We start from the raw sequence: 15,138 nt of genomic DNA on the forward strand, positions 1-15,138 counted from the left end.
CGCGTGCCTAAGAGATCCTCCTGCAGCCCCTAGCCGTCGGAGAGACACACTAAAGCGTTTTGCACGTGAAAACAGGTACCCCCTTGTTGTTGCACCGTTTCATCAATTGTTGCCCCTTGCCCCCCCCCTCCCCCCACATGTGAAGCCGAAAGAGAGCAAGAGGCAAAAAAGACACGGCTCCGGTTGCGCGCCGTGTGTGTCATTCGAAAGCGCTTTCTCGGGGCGGCAGAGCGCGAGGGGGAGACTTTTATAGGGCGAAACTGCAGGGGGGACCGGGATGATGATGATGATGATGCGCGTGCGCTCGTCTACACGTGTGCACCCGCTCTGCCTCCGCCTACGGGGGGGAGGAGCAACTCTCGAGGAAAATGCGTTTTACGATTTTTCTACCCCCCACCCCCCCATCCCAAGTCCTATGTATACGCGAGATCGGATGATTGGCCGATGCGCTGCTGCTCGTGGAAACAAAGGGGAGTCAAAGGTGGTGGCAACATTACTATTTACTACAAATGTATATATATATATATTTTACCCTCTATACATGGCGAAGCCGCTGCGGCGCTTCGGTAACGTGGTGAGCCAAGGAAAATAAGAAGTAACGGGGCCAGGTATATATATATAAGAAGTCGCGTATGTTTCTCTAAAGGAATTTCGGCAGCACAGGGAGTCAAGAGTTTTGATACAGGAGTGCACCTTCGAGAAGGAATAATATTGACGTATACTACGTTGATGGTACGACTATGTACTATATCATGCAAGGTAAAAAATTTTATGTAGCAAAGGACGCAGTCGTAAGGAACCCCCCGTGCGATCAAACAAATATAATGGAGGAAAAAAAAAAAACAAAAACAAAAAAAAAAACCCTCGAAAAAAGAAAATGTACATAATAAGTACGCGTTTAATAACGTAGCGAAACGTGCGTTATTTTAAACAAGTACCTAATGCATCGCAAAAATGATCACGGGCTATTTCACCGGCACAAAAAGCGTACGTATATATATATATATATATATATATATATATATATATATATATATATATTATACACCCATGCTTTGCACAACAACGACCACTTGGCTTTGGCGCGCGTGATTATTCCTCGATAGATAGGCACGGCCCCGTGGGTCCCCTTTGGAATATACGTGTACACGTTACAAAGAGCGCAGAATAAGGAGCAGCGACGCGTGCCGATTTTTTGCGCCAAGTGTTTTACCTATACCCCATCGGTCCATAATGGGTGGCTTACGTTATCTCGCGACGAGGCTACACATCGATTCCGGCGACGGTCCACTTAATTTTCGAGAGCCACCACTGCAACGCGGGGGCATCTGCTCTCTCTCTCTTTACGTGCGCGTATACGTCGCTGTAAAGTAGCATGTATGTATACCAAAGGCGCACTTATTCCGTCATCCAGCGAGTACGTAAACCAGGTGCAGCGTGCATATACGTACTTTACCTTTGTGAGCTCTGTGGGCTTCCCTTGCCTCCCTTGTTTGTGGGTATAATTATACAGCCACGGGGCTTTCGAGTGCGTATATTATAGTATGGATTGGAAATATCCCGGACTCTCGAAAGCCGGAGACTCTTGAAAGTAGCTTCGGTGCGCGCCGGTCCTCTTGTACACGGGGGAGGGTGTATAGGTATCGGTCGAGGGGCCCTCGGTTTGTCGCTCTCGCAGGACCACCGGAAAAAAAATTTTTTCGTTTGTCCGCGGCACGAGTACATCGGGTGTTGCGTCGTAAGTACCTGTTCTTCCTTTTTTTTTTTTTTTTTTCTCTTCATCGTTGGTTTTTCGTTCGAACAACGTTTGGACTTCGTGTGCTCAACGTGGATGGATGAGCTCTTTTTTTTCCTTTTTTTTCCAGGATGTGACAAAGTTTACTAATTTTTTTTCTTTTTCTTTTACAGACGCGCATCAATGTGGGGTAAAATCATTCAGAACTAAAAAATCGATACAAAAATCGAAGTTACAAGTAAATTACAAACTAAGGTATTTTTATATACGAATCTTGTTCCAGAAGAGACAATTTTTGTGTATGAAAAAAAAGGAAATCACAATATTTATTAAAAAAGTACATGATTGTTTCCTCAAAATCAAATTTGTATTGAAAAAGGGATAGTTAAGAAAAATGTCATTTCACACTAGTTGGTTTGTTTTTACCCTCTAAATTTTGCAATAGTGAAAATTTCACCATTTGCATAAGAGAACAAGATTTTCACGGGCAAAGTAGTGAAAAATTAGAATCATTTATTCTCACCCAGTCGATATAAATATTAATTTCAAATATCGATCAGCAATCTAATTAACGATCTTGATACGAATGAAGAGAATTGTACACTGTTTCACTATTTAAATAATGGATATTCCCGATTGTACAGTATAGGCACTATTTTGAAATAGTTGTACATATACTTATCACCACTGTTTCAAATTTGGCCAGTATAATCGTTACCCTTAAACCCCTTATCCATATATATATATATATATATATATATATATATATATATATACAAACAGGAAGTAACCCACTTACATATACCATACATTCTATCCCTCGAAGCTCGTATGTTCCTCTTAGTTATGACTTCCAGTTGAAAAAAAAAAAAAAAAAAAAAAATCAACAACCAAACGAAATTAGCGGCTCCCTGTATACGTTGACGTTTGCACGGAAGGTGGCGTCTATCGACATAAACAAGCGCCAAGGAACGGTCATTCGTAACGTCACTGGATGATAAGGGCTAATAGAGTCCTTTGAGGGAATTATGTAGGGAAAGAGGTGCCCATCCGACCCCGGCTTCTCCGACACCTTTTCACACTCCTTTGTGACACCGTACACATCGTCGCCGCCGAGCTCTAGACCCATCACACACACACACATATATATATATATATATACTTGTCCCCTTCGACGTGCGTCTATCGATCGCCGCTCTTTTCCCTTCTACGGGATTCGAAGGAGATAATCATCGCTCGGCCCGAAAATGAGTGGCGGAGAGTGAGAGGGTCACGACGGCGACGACGATCCGTGAAGAAAAAAAGGACTTGAAACCCAATACGCGCGCGGACGCATTCCCTCGGGAGACAGACCCCAACCCCCTACACACACACACACATACGTATACAGTCAGACGGAGGGAGAGAGAGAGAAAAAAGGATGGGAGATAGAAACGGAGCGCAAAACGGGATACGAAGAGAGAGTATAGTGCAACAAAAGACAAAGTCCCGATCTCTCGGAGAGAGAGCTCCCCCCTCGGTAAGTTTTACCGGGGACGTATAACTACTACTGCCCTTGGGGGTGTGCGAGGAAAGAAGGGAGTGGGGGAGCCCACCCCGAAAAATAGGAGGAGTAGAAACGAGGTGACGGCGATGGTGGCTCTATGTATATATACGTGCAGTACACGCATGATGTATATATACGTGTTGGAGTCTCGCGAATTGGTTTCGACGATGAAAATTAATGCCCCCTGCCCCTGCAACGCGCCGTCGCACTTGTATATATATGTATACACACGTACCTATTCGGCAAATCCCCCGCAGAGCTTATGTGTATTACCGAGCGCGTGTCCCGGGGTACATGCGTACTGCTATCGCGCTGCGGGATCATCGGTCCAGGCAACAAAAAAAAAAAAAAAAAAAAAAAAAAAAAAAAAGAGAACAAGTGCACCAAAGTTTGGGGAGGGAGGGGGCGTCTAGAGCTCGGGGTTATTAAAACCTGAGAGAAAATTAAAGGAAATTGGCGCACACTCGAGGCAATTAGCTCGCATAGAGAGAAAGAGAGGAGGTGGAGGGTGCGTGGAAGCAATGTATATTGAAAAAGTTCGGGGAGTAGAATAAAGCTGCGATGGCCAATCGATACACATACGCACATATATATACATAGGTATGGTAATAGAAAGCAGCTGGGGAGGTTGGATTACGGTCAAAGCGTCGGGTCCTCTATCCCTTGGACGACGCGGACAGGCATCAGGGGGGGCGGGGGAGGCGCGTTTTAATATTCCATTGTCGGGGTTTACGCGCTTCTGAACTCGTTTGGAGGCACGGGCTCGATATGATGTCTTTATGGCTGCTAGTGATGGGTTGTGCGTATAGGTACTTTATATATATATGTGTATACACGGGACGCGGTCAAGTATGCGATCATCGGCTATATCCTTGTATTGTGTTGAAATACATTGCAAAGATAGTAGGTACTTGTATTGCTGGGGACAAAGAGTTGACGTACGGACTCTCTTTTGGGGCTACTTTGGTTTTCTTTTTGTCGCACGTATATTTAAAAAGGCTCACGTACCTATACATCATATGTTAGCAGTATTCAAAGTTGCTCCGATAGTCGAGTCACCTATTGGTTTGCTCGAGTGTAGCGCTTGATGAATTTCATCATTTTGCAGTGAAGAACAAAATTTTCACTGTCGAAATACTGAAAAGTAGAGATTTGTACAACTCGTACACATTATTTCCAGTGGTATCAACAATAAGTTTACCAACTAGTTTAAGAAAATGAAACGTTAACCATAGTAGAAAAAGCGAAATTGCCCGTTTCGCGATTTTACACTGTATAACCACTATCTCGGAAAAATTGTATATTTTTATAAATATGTATCACCAAAGGTACACCAACGTGCATAAAGTTGCCCGTCGTCGTAGAAATAATAATTGAAAGATTTTATTTAACAATCACCAGGATAAAAAATCATTGGGGTGTATATAGCCATTTTTATTGATCAACACTTCCTCCCAACTCCCAATTTATCATCGTGAAAATTCACCACTAGTTGTCCTGTAAACGCATACTCAGTAGAGAGACAGGAAAACTCGCCCTGGACCGAAAACGAGACAGTTGAGAAGTCGAGAGAGAATATAATATATATATGTATATCCAATACGGTACCTATATATACAACCAAGAAGAGCAGCAAAAGCGAGAGAGATGGAAAGAAAGGCACACCGGGGGAAAAACGAAATAAAGTGTGTATATATATAGCGCCAACCCATAATGGTAATGGGTCCGGTAAGGAGGAACTAATGTGCGGGAGATTAAGATCTGCGCCCATTGTCGAGGGCGCGCGCGTCTGAATTTTCGATGCCTCGTGTCTCTCTTTTCTCTTCTTTCCCCATATATATACACACACACACACACACGCGCGTTATTATCTCTCGGCGTCAACGTCAGTATTGGGCTTTATATGCGCTCTACTGACCTCACCTGCCACATATCCCCCGCCACGAGACTCCGAACGGCATCGAAGGTATACATATATAGTACACACGCACGCATTTAATCTAATCGCCGGCACAAGCGAGCGACACTCTTTTATTTTTCACGTGTACAATACAAAAGGGGGGGTGGGGGTGTAACCCTGGCGTCGCATGGAGAGAGTCCCCGAGCAATCAAGAGCTCGCCGAGATTTTAACGTCGATCCACGGATACCTACCCACCTATACGTGTACCCTTTTCACGCTTATCGCGCCCCCGAAATCACGTCACGGTACACGATATTATATATACCATCGTCTTTTTTTTATGTTTTTTCCTAGGCGCAATTTTTCCATTTTATTACTGTGGTTTACAGCGCGTCGAACAAAATGTCTAAGCGCGCATTAAAAAGTCATAAAGATTTTACGCCACGCGGTATAAGGTATGGAAATACATCTGTTTCGTGCGGGTGTGAAGATTTTCTTCTCGGTTTTTTTTTTTTTTTTTTTTTTTTTTTTTTTTTTTTTTTTTTTCACCAAATCGTGCAGGGACGCACCGGTGCGCGACAAATCCTGTGGACGTTGCCTCTCGAAGCGTTTCGGAATAAATAATTCAAGGGCCCCGTGCTCTTATCTGCGCAAAAAGCCCCACTTTACGCGCACTGGGGCAAAAGCGTACGGACAGGCACTTGGTGCGCCAGAAAAAAATTACGGGCTGCTGATACAAATTCATGATTTCTCTCTCCGACTTTGTTTTTTTTTTTTTTTCTATTTCGCTTTTTCGATGCTATCTGTAGATCTCAACGAGAGCAGATGCAGGGAGGGGGTGGCCTCCATGCCCCCACTTGGACGATGATTTCACGTTGTGTGTATGTGATATGTAATTATTTTCTGGCGTCGTGTTACCCATTTTCCCTTTTGATGTTGATGGATTTGACGGCGGTACATATATATATTTATATGTAGTAGGTGTATCTTATTGCAGTGTATAAATTTATTGTATAGGTGGGAGTTCAATGTGTGTCAGCGAGTACTAAGCACGAGATCGTCATTGTTTCTCTCGAAATCAAAACTTTGAGTCTTAGAAACGAATGAAAATCTCTTGGCAAAACCCGAAAATAGAGACACGCAAGCCCGAACGGAGAGCTCGACATGCCCCAGAGTGTATACTTACCGTCTCGAGGCCGGCGAGTTAAGGCCTCCATGCGGATGTAGTAGAGCAGCTTTTTCTTAGCAGCGCTTGATTGAAAGGCTGCACCGGGAGAGGTACATATGTATACATTTGCATGGAAAGATCCTGTGGCGGTGGTGGTGCCCGACTGCCCACTGTGCCTCCAATTGCGATCTTTTCATCCGTTCTTGGGTTTCTACAATGCCCCTAAGCCGCGCCTCCTCCTCTTGTCCTGTATATACTTGGCCTTTGTTGCATACACTTGCATGCAAAGGGGAGATGGGCTCGCATACACAACCGAGCAAGTGACTGTGGGCTTATCTGCGTATCGAAGCGCTCTCGTGTGCCATGTACGCGCACTTGTGCCATTTTCGATAAGGTCGATTTTAACAGACGAGTGCAACAAAGTGTGGGTAAAGAAGATGAAAGGAAAAAAGAAACAGATAAAGGGCTGATTTTGAATTTATTTAAATCAATGCAGGATCATCAAAATGAGATTCCGAATCAAAGTATTTTCCATGCGAAAAGAGAAAAAAAAAAAAAAAAAAAAAAAAAAAGTACGAGCCCACCGATCGAGAGAGAGAGAGAGAGTTGGTCCAAGGAGTCAATGTGCACAAGGTGTGTATGCGAGACGTGGCACATTTCCATGCGTCTATTTTAAATAATTGCCTTTGCTAGTGCGACCAACCGAGCAGTGCTTTGCCAACCGAACAGAGAAAGAGCGAGTGGGCTCGGATACCGAACAAATGGAGATTAATCAGGGGAAGTGTATAAAGGTGAATAGATGTGCATATAAGAGCACATCGACCCATCGAACGCCTGATCCAATTGTACATTCGTACAAAGAGAGAGAGAGAGAGAGTGTCGCCAGAGGCGAATATCACATTGACGAGATGAGCTGTGTGTACTGAGGATCGTCCATGTCTCCCGGCCGGTTCTTCCCTTACCCCAATGCGATATTGTATATATATTTATATACGTGTATCTATATTGTTAGTTAATACTGTAAATATACGTAATACATATATTCAAGGTGTTCCCATACATTATACATTTACTTCACATACGCTCTCGTGATTCTATTATTCGGACCTGTGCTCGGGGGTAAATTAAATACTGCGTTTTTTGGGAGGAAATAGTATAGAGATGTATCGCCAATGTACGGTTTTCGTTAGAGTGTTCCTTTGGACGGAGGAGAAGAGGACTATAGTGATGCACAATGTCTGCCTGCAAAACGCAGCAAACACTCGATCGAAGGAGAATAAAAAAATGGATGAGCGAATTAAAAAAAAAAAAAAAAAAAAGAAAAGGCTCAAAGATATATTATATGATATACATGAAAGATGATAATGATAGGCGACGAATATATATATTTTTTTTTCTAGTTATTTCTCACAGAGGGTGCACGTACAAGATTTAACGCAACAACAGCCATACTCTTAATAAAATATATACACGTGTGGACGAATTCACATAATCACCCCGTCCACTATATAATAGGAGCGTCACCGCTAATTCCCCCCCATCATCACACTACAACGTTGAACCAATGTGAATTGGCGTTCGGTAAGTATACCATAATCGGTGCTCCATCACCACACAATGTAAGTCTAACATCAATTGATATCTTGTTTTCTGTATACCAGCAAAGTATAAAACTAATAACCCAAGCATCAACTATTGAGCACCACCCCGATCGCCAAGTAACCACGTACTTTAAACGTGTACGATGACGCCCGGCAAAGCAAATCCTTAAACGTTTACGCGCGAAAGACGATGATGATCCGTCCTCGTGTGCACATGGGGTATAGGTGTACCGCGGGTGCTGTCAACCATATGCACCACAAGCCGATGGGCTGCACGTGTCGGGCGTCGTCGAGGAATTAGCCGTGCCCCCTCCAAGTATATATATATATATATATATATATATATATATACACCTATACCTACCAACCACCAGCAACTTCTTGCGGCCACGGAGCTATTATATATCAATTACCTATACTTGCGATGTGTATGTGTACTCATACCCGCCACGTGCCGGCTGGGAAAAAATGCCCCACATGTGTGAGCGCACGTGCCCGATGCGTGAGCTGAGGATGATACACGTATATAATTATATGGTGCGAACGTGTGCGCCGGATGCGATTGGCGGCATTGCTCGATTAGGTAATCGGAGGAGATTGATCGGTATGACTGCTGGGAATGCGTGTGACGATTGCTCGATTCAACGGTCATGATACTATTTGATTTCACGGGCAGAGCGGCGCGTGCCGCTATTTGTGTATAATCTTCATTTGAGTTGGCTGTATCAACGTAGGCACGTTATATTTGCGGCTCTCGAGTAATTGATATTTTTTTAGGTGCCGTCTAATGGAGCTCGATACGTGTCTGTGTGTGTGTCCAAGCCACTCAAACAGATATCATTTGTCGCAATTGTATTTTATCGTATTGTGCGTTCATTCAAAGGAAGAAGATTTTTTTGCACTTTGTGGTACATCTTGCTCAAATGTGACTCATTGGAAGAACTTTTTCACTTTGAGACGTTAGGTATACGTTATAATGAATATTTTTTTTTTTTGTATTTGAGAATAATTTTTATTGAAGGAACAAGGGTACTTTTTTTTACATTCGATACAACCTCACTCCAATTTCATTGGGCTCATAGCAATAAGATTAAAAGAACCATACGTTAAATTAATTCAAAGTGTACACGTTATTTAAAAATAGAAGGTAAAGAAGTGCATACATAATGTTTGCGGTACAGAGAACACTTAGTTCGACTAGGAGTAAACGTGAGTGATTCGAACTAGTCAAAAACGATAATAATGATAAGGTAAGATCTGACGCGTTCGCTTTTTGTGCAAAAATATTGAGATTGAAAAAACAGTATTGTCAATACAACAACGCTTATAAATTAACATTAAAATCTAAAAAAAAAAAAGACGCGGCTCAAACGAACAAGCCCCTGTACTTGTTTACTCCGGCGTGGTCCTCCTGATCTTTTCAACTTCGTTATGATTGGTGAGGGTATAGTCGTATTCATGGCAATCCAGGTTTTATTGACGAAATAAACGTACTTTGACTTACATTTAATACAAGCTCTTTTAATTACACATTTTATTCCAAACAAAGTGAGTCTACGCAGACCTTCTCTTTTTTTTTCATCATTTACATCGTAATCGACAAAAAAAGCGAGTGCATTACAAAGGCTCTACATATTTAAAAGTACCATCAGTTTTTGACGAATTTTATTTATAACTTGAAATTATGTTCGACTGCTACAAAAGACACGTATGTTTTGGGTTCTAATAATTTGGGCACCAATTAACTATTTTGTTTTTGAACGATTTCAGCTTTTACTTTGTTATCCAAGTCTTGATACATATGAATAATGCCAATGGTGGATGCTTCGACCGTTGCCTTCAACATTTCAATTTGCTCTTGGGCATTCATTTGCTCTTCTTTGCTTTTATTATTAAAATTTTTGTAGATTGTATGAATTTTACGGAAATCTTCATTAATCATCATCTCTGCCTTTAACACTGACTCAAGCTGTACATTCATATCTTGAATAAACTTATACTCCGAATGTGAATGCTGATGTTGGGATAATTTTTCAAGGTTTAAATGTAAGTTATTTCTTGTAATTTCGAAGTATAATGTAAAACGGTCTTCATTGTCTAATATTGAGTTCATCAACAGTTTCAGATCCTCGTTATCCTTTTTATCCTCTTTATCCTATGACAAAAAAATCGGTACATGATGAAGGTGCAAAGTTCGAGCTTGAGTGCTTTTAGAAAGTAAAGTGCCACTTTTCTTCCGGGTGAAAAATCCCATGTATTGCTTTTAGAACATCATTTTGCTATTGTTTGCGTGATGGCCATCGTCGCCTTTGGTTTGGAAGGCAATTTTCACGCAGAGAATACTAAAATATTTTTTTTTAGAAGCATTGAACGTAATTTTTTCACCTGGAAAGTTATGTAGCACATTATACTTTGAAATCACGAAAAAATGGTAGTTTGTGCTGCCATCGTCTCCAGGGCTATTTTGTGACCCAAGGGATGGTAAGGCAGCCCTGAATACATGACACTTGTGTGCCGAATACTGTTTTCCTACCTTCGAGCTTTTTTCGTGACATTTGGACGTTTACTGCACCCTTGGTAGGAAAAAGAGCGTTTGTCATATAAGTGCCATCCAACCGAGGCTATCCCTCGGGCCGCAAAATGGTACTGGTGTCGATGGCACTTGTATGACGAAAATTACTATTGTGTACCTGGTTGGATGTACACCAGATGCGAACTCTGTTATTTCTACTAACGGTGTAATGAACGTCCCAAGATAAAATATTTAAAATATGGAAAAAAATTAAATAAAATAAAACAAAGTAAAATGCAATAAAAAAAAGAAACGTCCAACATATACTAATTACATACTTGCGGTAAGTTTATCTTACCTTATTCTTCGATTCTTTCAATTTTATTGTGTACAAACTGACGTAGTCGAGACTGACAAACGTTAAAAAAATCATCAATACTTTTGAAAACATAGTTGCGATGATTGTCATCGAATTAATAGCACTGTACTACTAGCTCAAGCAATACTTAATCTTTTTGAAAAAAAAAAAAAGATACCTGATAAAACAAATGATTTTGGAGTAGTTTCCGAGATAATTTTGTGGGGGTGAGTTATCTTGACCTGTATATTTATCACAAGATATACGTTATTGCCTACGTGTTCTATGCACTAACACTGCAAGACGAAGTATATGATTTCAACTTACTTAAGGGTGAAATTTTGTGTAACACTTTTTAGTCACTTTTATGGGCGTAATTTTGCTCTATATTTTGTAAGTGTGTATTTCTCATTTATACACAGGAAAGGTGCTAAATCAATACTTTTTTTAAGTACGTAAATGATAGGTACAGACTTATAAACTGTAAAATTACGTATATGAAAGTGAGTAAGAACCGCTACAGAAAAGTAAACATTTATGTAAATTGAAATTACACACTTCGCTTTGCAATGACAACGTATGGATTTATATATTTGGGAGGAAACATCGATAGCGAACGACGGCCTCCGTTTGAAACCATTGTAATGAGATTAAATCAGGAAAGGTCACTATCACATATTTTTTTTATTTGTCAGATTGTGCACACACTTACAGTATCATTTTGAAGTTACTCAGTAAAGATAGAAATTTTTTTGGATTAATCAATGATATTGAGATGCTCGTTGTTTTGAAATATTGATTTTTAATCCCTGCCAATTCAATAATGATTTATAGTTTGACGACATTATTTTTTCTTTGATAGCACTTATTATTTCATTTTTATTTTCGGAGTATCACTATAACTTATGATTACTTAGAGATCTTAGGTAAAGACATACAGGTAAGTTTTCAAGGGGCACGAGATAAAAAAATTGATTTAAAGAATATAGCATACTCTACAGTGTATACACAGTATTTTTATAGTTTGCACAATAAATTAAAGCTAAAATTTGGAGGGAATATTTGTTCGCAACTTTACCAGAAATCATATGAAATACTTAAAATTTATGCAAATCACATTGTTGTAATCAATAAAAAACAAAAATAGATATTAATTGTTCATATATTTTCCAATACCTGACTCTTCAATACCTGAATTTTTCATTATAATATTTACAATTTGTTATCTGCAAAAATGATTGTTATCAACGTATTCCTATTTAATTAATTTAATTTCTTTAATTCAATATTTTTATGATGTCAAAGAAGCATAGCTTCCCCGCGACTGCCCCACTGGTTTTTTTTTCTTTTATCGTTGTTCGCTCCATCTTTTCGTGCAGTTCCTTGTGAGTAGGTAGCCGAAACTAAAATTTCTCAGTGAGTATATTATATTGCACAACAAGAAAAAAAAAAAAAAAAAAAATAACAGTACCAGAGACGTGTATGCATAACAGCCGGTCTCGCAAGCACTGCCCCGTCGGGGACAATATGTCTCGTGGCCGATTTCAATGAGGAGCCGATCACCGCTGTACGTGTATATACGCGCGCGCGTGTCGCTAACACGCATTAGAGAGACACAAGCCGATATATGCCGTAGTCACCGCACGCGCGTGCCAGCACATATGTTCCGTTACGCTCCTTGGAAGAAAAAAGGAGTCTCCGTCTTCTTTATTGACTACCGAAAAAAATCGAGTCTGCCGTCCCTTCGAAATTACTACGATCGTGTGTATTATTGGGCATACGACACAAAAAAAAAAAAGCTCTCGAGGCATCACGCGCTCGATCGAGAATCGCGCGTTGCAGCTGTACATAATGTCATTATTTCTCGCGGTCGTTTGACAATAGACCATATACCTATACCCCCCCCCAAAAAAAAAAAAAAAAAAAAAAATGAAAAGAAAGACGAGTCGCGTTTCGGGGCTTTTGCCGATTTTCTATTGTCGGAGGCGTCGACACGCGTGAGTGTGGATCCTAGAGTATAATGGGCGGCATCTCCGCCTCCTCGAGTCGTCACGTGCCGGGCCACGTGGCGCGCCAAACCTCGACACGCGCGTCTTAATAGCTGATCCGGCCTCCACTGTTATTATATTATCGCCGCGCAAGTGTACGTTTCTGTCTTTTTAACACCTCGGCTTTTACACGGGCTCGAACGGGTGTAAGAATGATACGCGCAAAGTTGGGGGTGTGTTTGAGGACGCGGCAACAAGTACCACCCCCCCCCCCCTAATGCGTTTTTGTGCGACGTATAAATGGGTGTACTCTTGCGTCAGGTCTTGGCGCAAGTGGAACAATATTATGCCTCGTTGGAGTTTGAATAAATTGCGGGTATTTTTGTAAGGGCTCATTTGGGGTCTCATTGACCAGATATTACGTACCGGTCTTGGGTGGTGTGGGAATAGGGGTTTTTTTTTTACATAACAGAGAAGATAACACTTGGGAAGCCGTCGTCGTTTGCTTTTGTTGGTTTTTTTCTTTTCTTGCTTGCAGCAAGTAGCACTTTTGTATAGGCGCTGCGATCGTGAGAACGGGTTTTTTTTTCATACGATGGCAATTTGCGTCCAATATAAAATAATTTAAAAAAAAAACAAAAAAAAACAATTTACCGTAAGTCAGTTGAGAAAAAAAATGAAAAAAATTATCACGTAAATATGTTACGAATCAATTTGATCCGTTTTTTTTTTAATTTGTAAAAAATGTATGTGTTGATTATTTTGACTCGTGTCAATAATTAAACAAAAGAAAGAGAGAAAACAAAAGAATACTTTTAAAAAAACCGTCGTGGAGTCAAGTTCCAAAAAATTCAACGTCTTTGTTAAAATACGATAATTTTAAAATCATTTCCCAATGGCTGAGCACAGTAGGCACTTCATTACAAATTGGACGTAGAGAAACACGCACATGCACAAGCATCGGAACCCACACGCAGTTGGACCCATATCGAGAGAGGAGTACACGCGTAACAAGGGCGTTAACGACATGTCCCAAAACTCGCATCGTGACGGGCCCTTGACGTTTTCCTTCGCAAGCTCGTCACGCTCGATCCATCGCTTCGGGCCGTAAATACCTCGAGTGTATAGGTATGGGAGAAGAAAAAAAAAAAAAAAAAAAAAAGGGCGGGTGACGCGGCGTTCTTTTGGGAAACTCGAAATCTCGTTAAACGCCTTAAATACCTTGAAATTACGAGACCGGTGGTCCCCCCCTCGGAATCGCGCTCCCGTGAGTGTGTACTTAGGCGGGGCGCGATCATCGATTCGACGCGCCACTCGCCCGAGCTCCCGGGGCTGCGGGGTTGATGTTACCCATATACACACCCTATATAGTATACAACCCCCCCCCCCAATGTAGCCCCAAACTACTGCACTAAATCTGCTCGCATGTTGTTGTTTTTTCTTTCTCATTTAAACGAGCTTCATTTGTCATTGCGCGTAGGGAAATTTCGGATCAACGGGTCCATGGTTTTTTGCCTTCCGTTTGTTTTTTTTTCGGACACGGGGGCTTTTTTGTACAAAGGGAGCGCGTATCGGTATGGGATCGGTCGGAAAGAGGGAGGGGAAAAATATTTAAAAAGTTGGATTTACGAGGTGGGCTGGGATCTCTTTACTTCCTATTGCTTCCGACATTGTATATATTATGGTACGCACAGAGAGTTTTTTTTTTTTTTTTTTTTGTAAAGTAAATCAGTTTACGAAGGCATCTGGTTGAGCGCACATGGTACGTAACGCGTTTAATAGCTCTGTCAATTTCTAATTAACAGGGAAGTATAATGAGTTTTACTGGTTTTTGGTTTATATCTATAAGAGTGCCGTCATTGGTTGAAAGGTAATGCGGTTGTTTTTAACGTTTGCCGGTGATAGGGGTCAAAAACAAAAGCTTTTAAAAATTACTTGTTAAAAATTGCATGCGTTAACGTGAATAAATTATTACCCCTCAAATATGTCACAAACGTAATAACTCTTATAATTTTTTACACAAACTTATAATCCACACACATTGTGAACACACTTTCATACCAGTGTATCGAGGCTGGATATGTTTATACACACGAATCGTACATCTATACATGTACGCCATTCAATTTTTTATCTTTATTGCGAATTGATGCGATGATCTCTTACCAAATCAATTTTTCATCAGAATTTCGTAAAATAGCCAGCAATTTAACGACAGCAATTTCATAAAGGTTAAAAAGACTCTCACTCGTAATGAGATGAATCACTGCAAATTTTGTCCAAAAAGTTTTACTCAAAAATCGGATCTATTCAGGTGACAGGCCCTTCG

This window comes from Copidosoma floridanum, unplaced genomic scaffold (assembly GCF_036245765.1).
Source record: "Copidosoma floridanum isolate Cflo_tuat_1 unplaced genomic scaffold, Cflo_Japanese_pri ptg000019l, whole genome shotgun sequence".
In the NCBI taxonomy this organism is placed as follows: Eukaryota; Metazoa; Arthropoda; class Insecta; order Hymenoptera; family Encyrtidae; genus Copidosoma; species Copidosoma floridanum.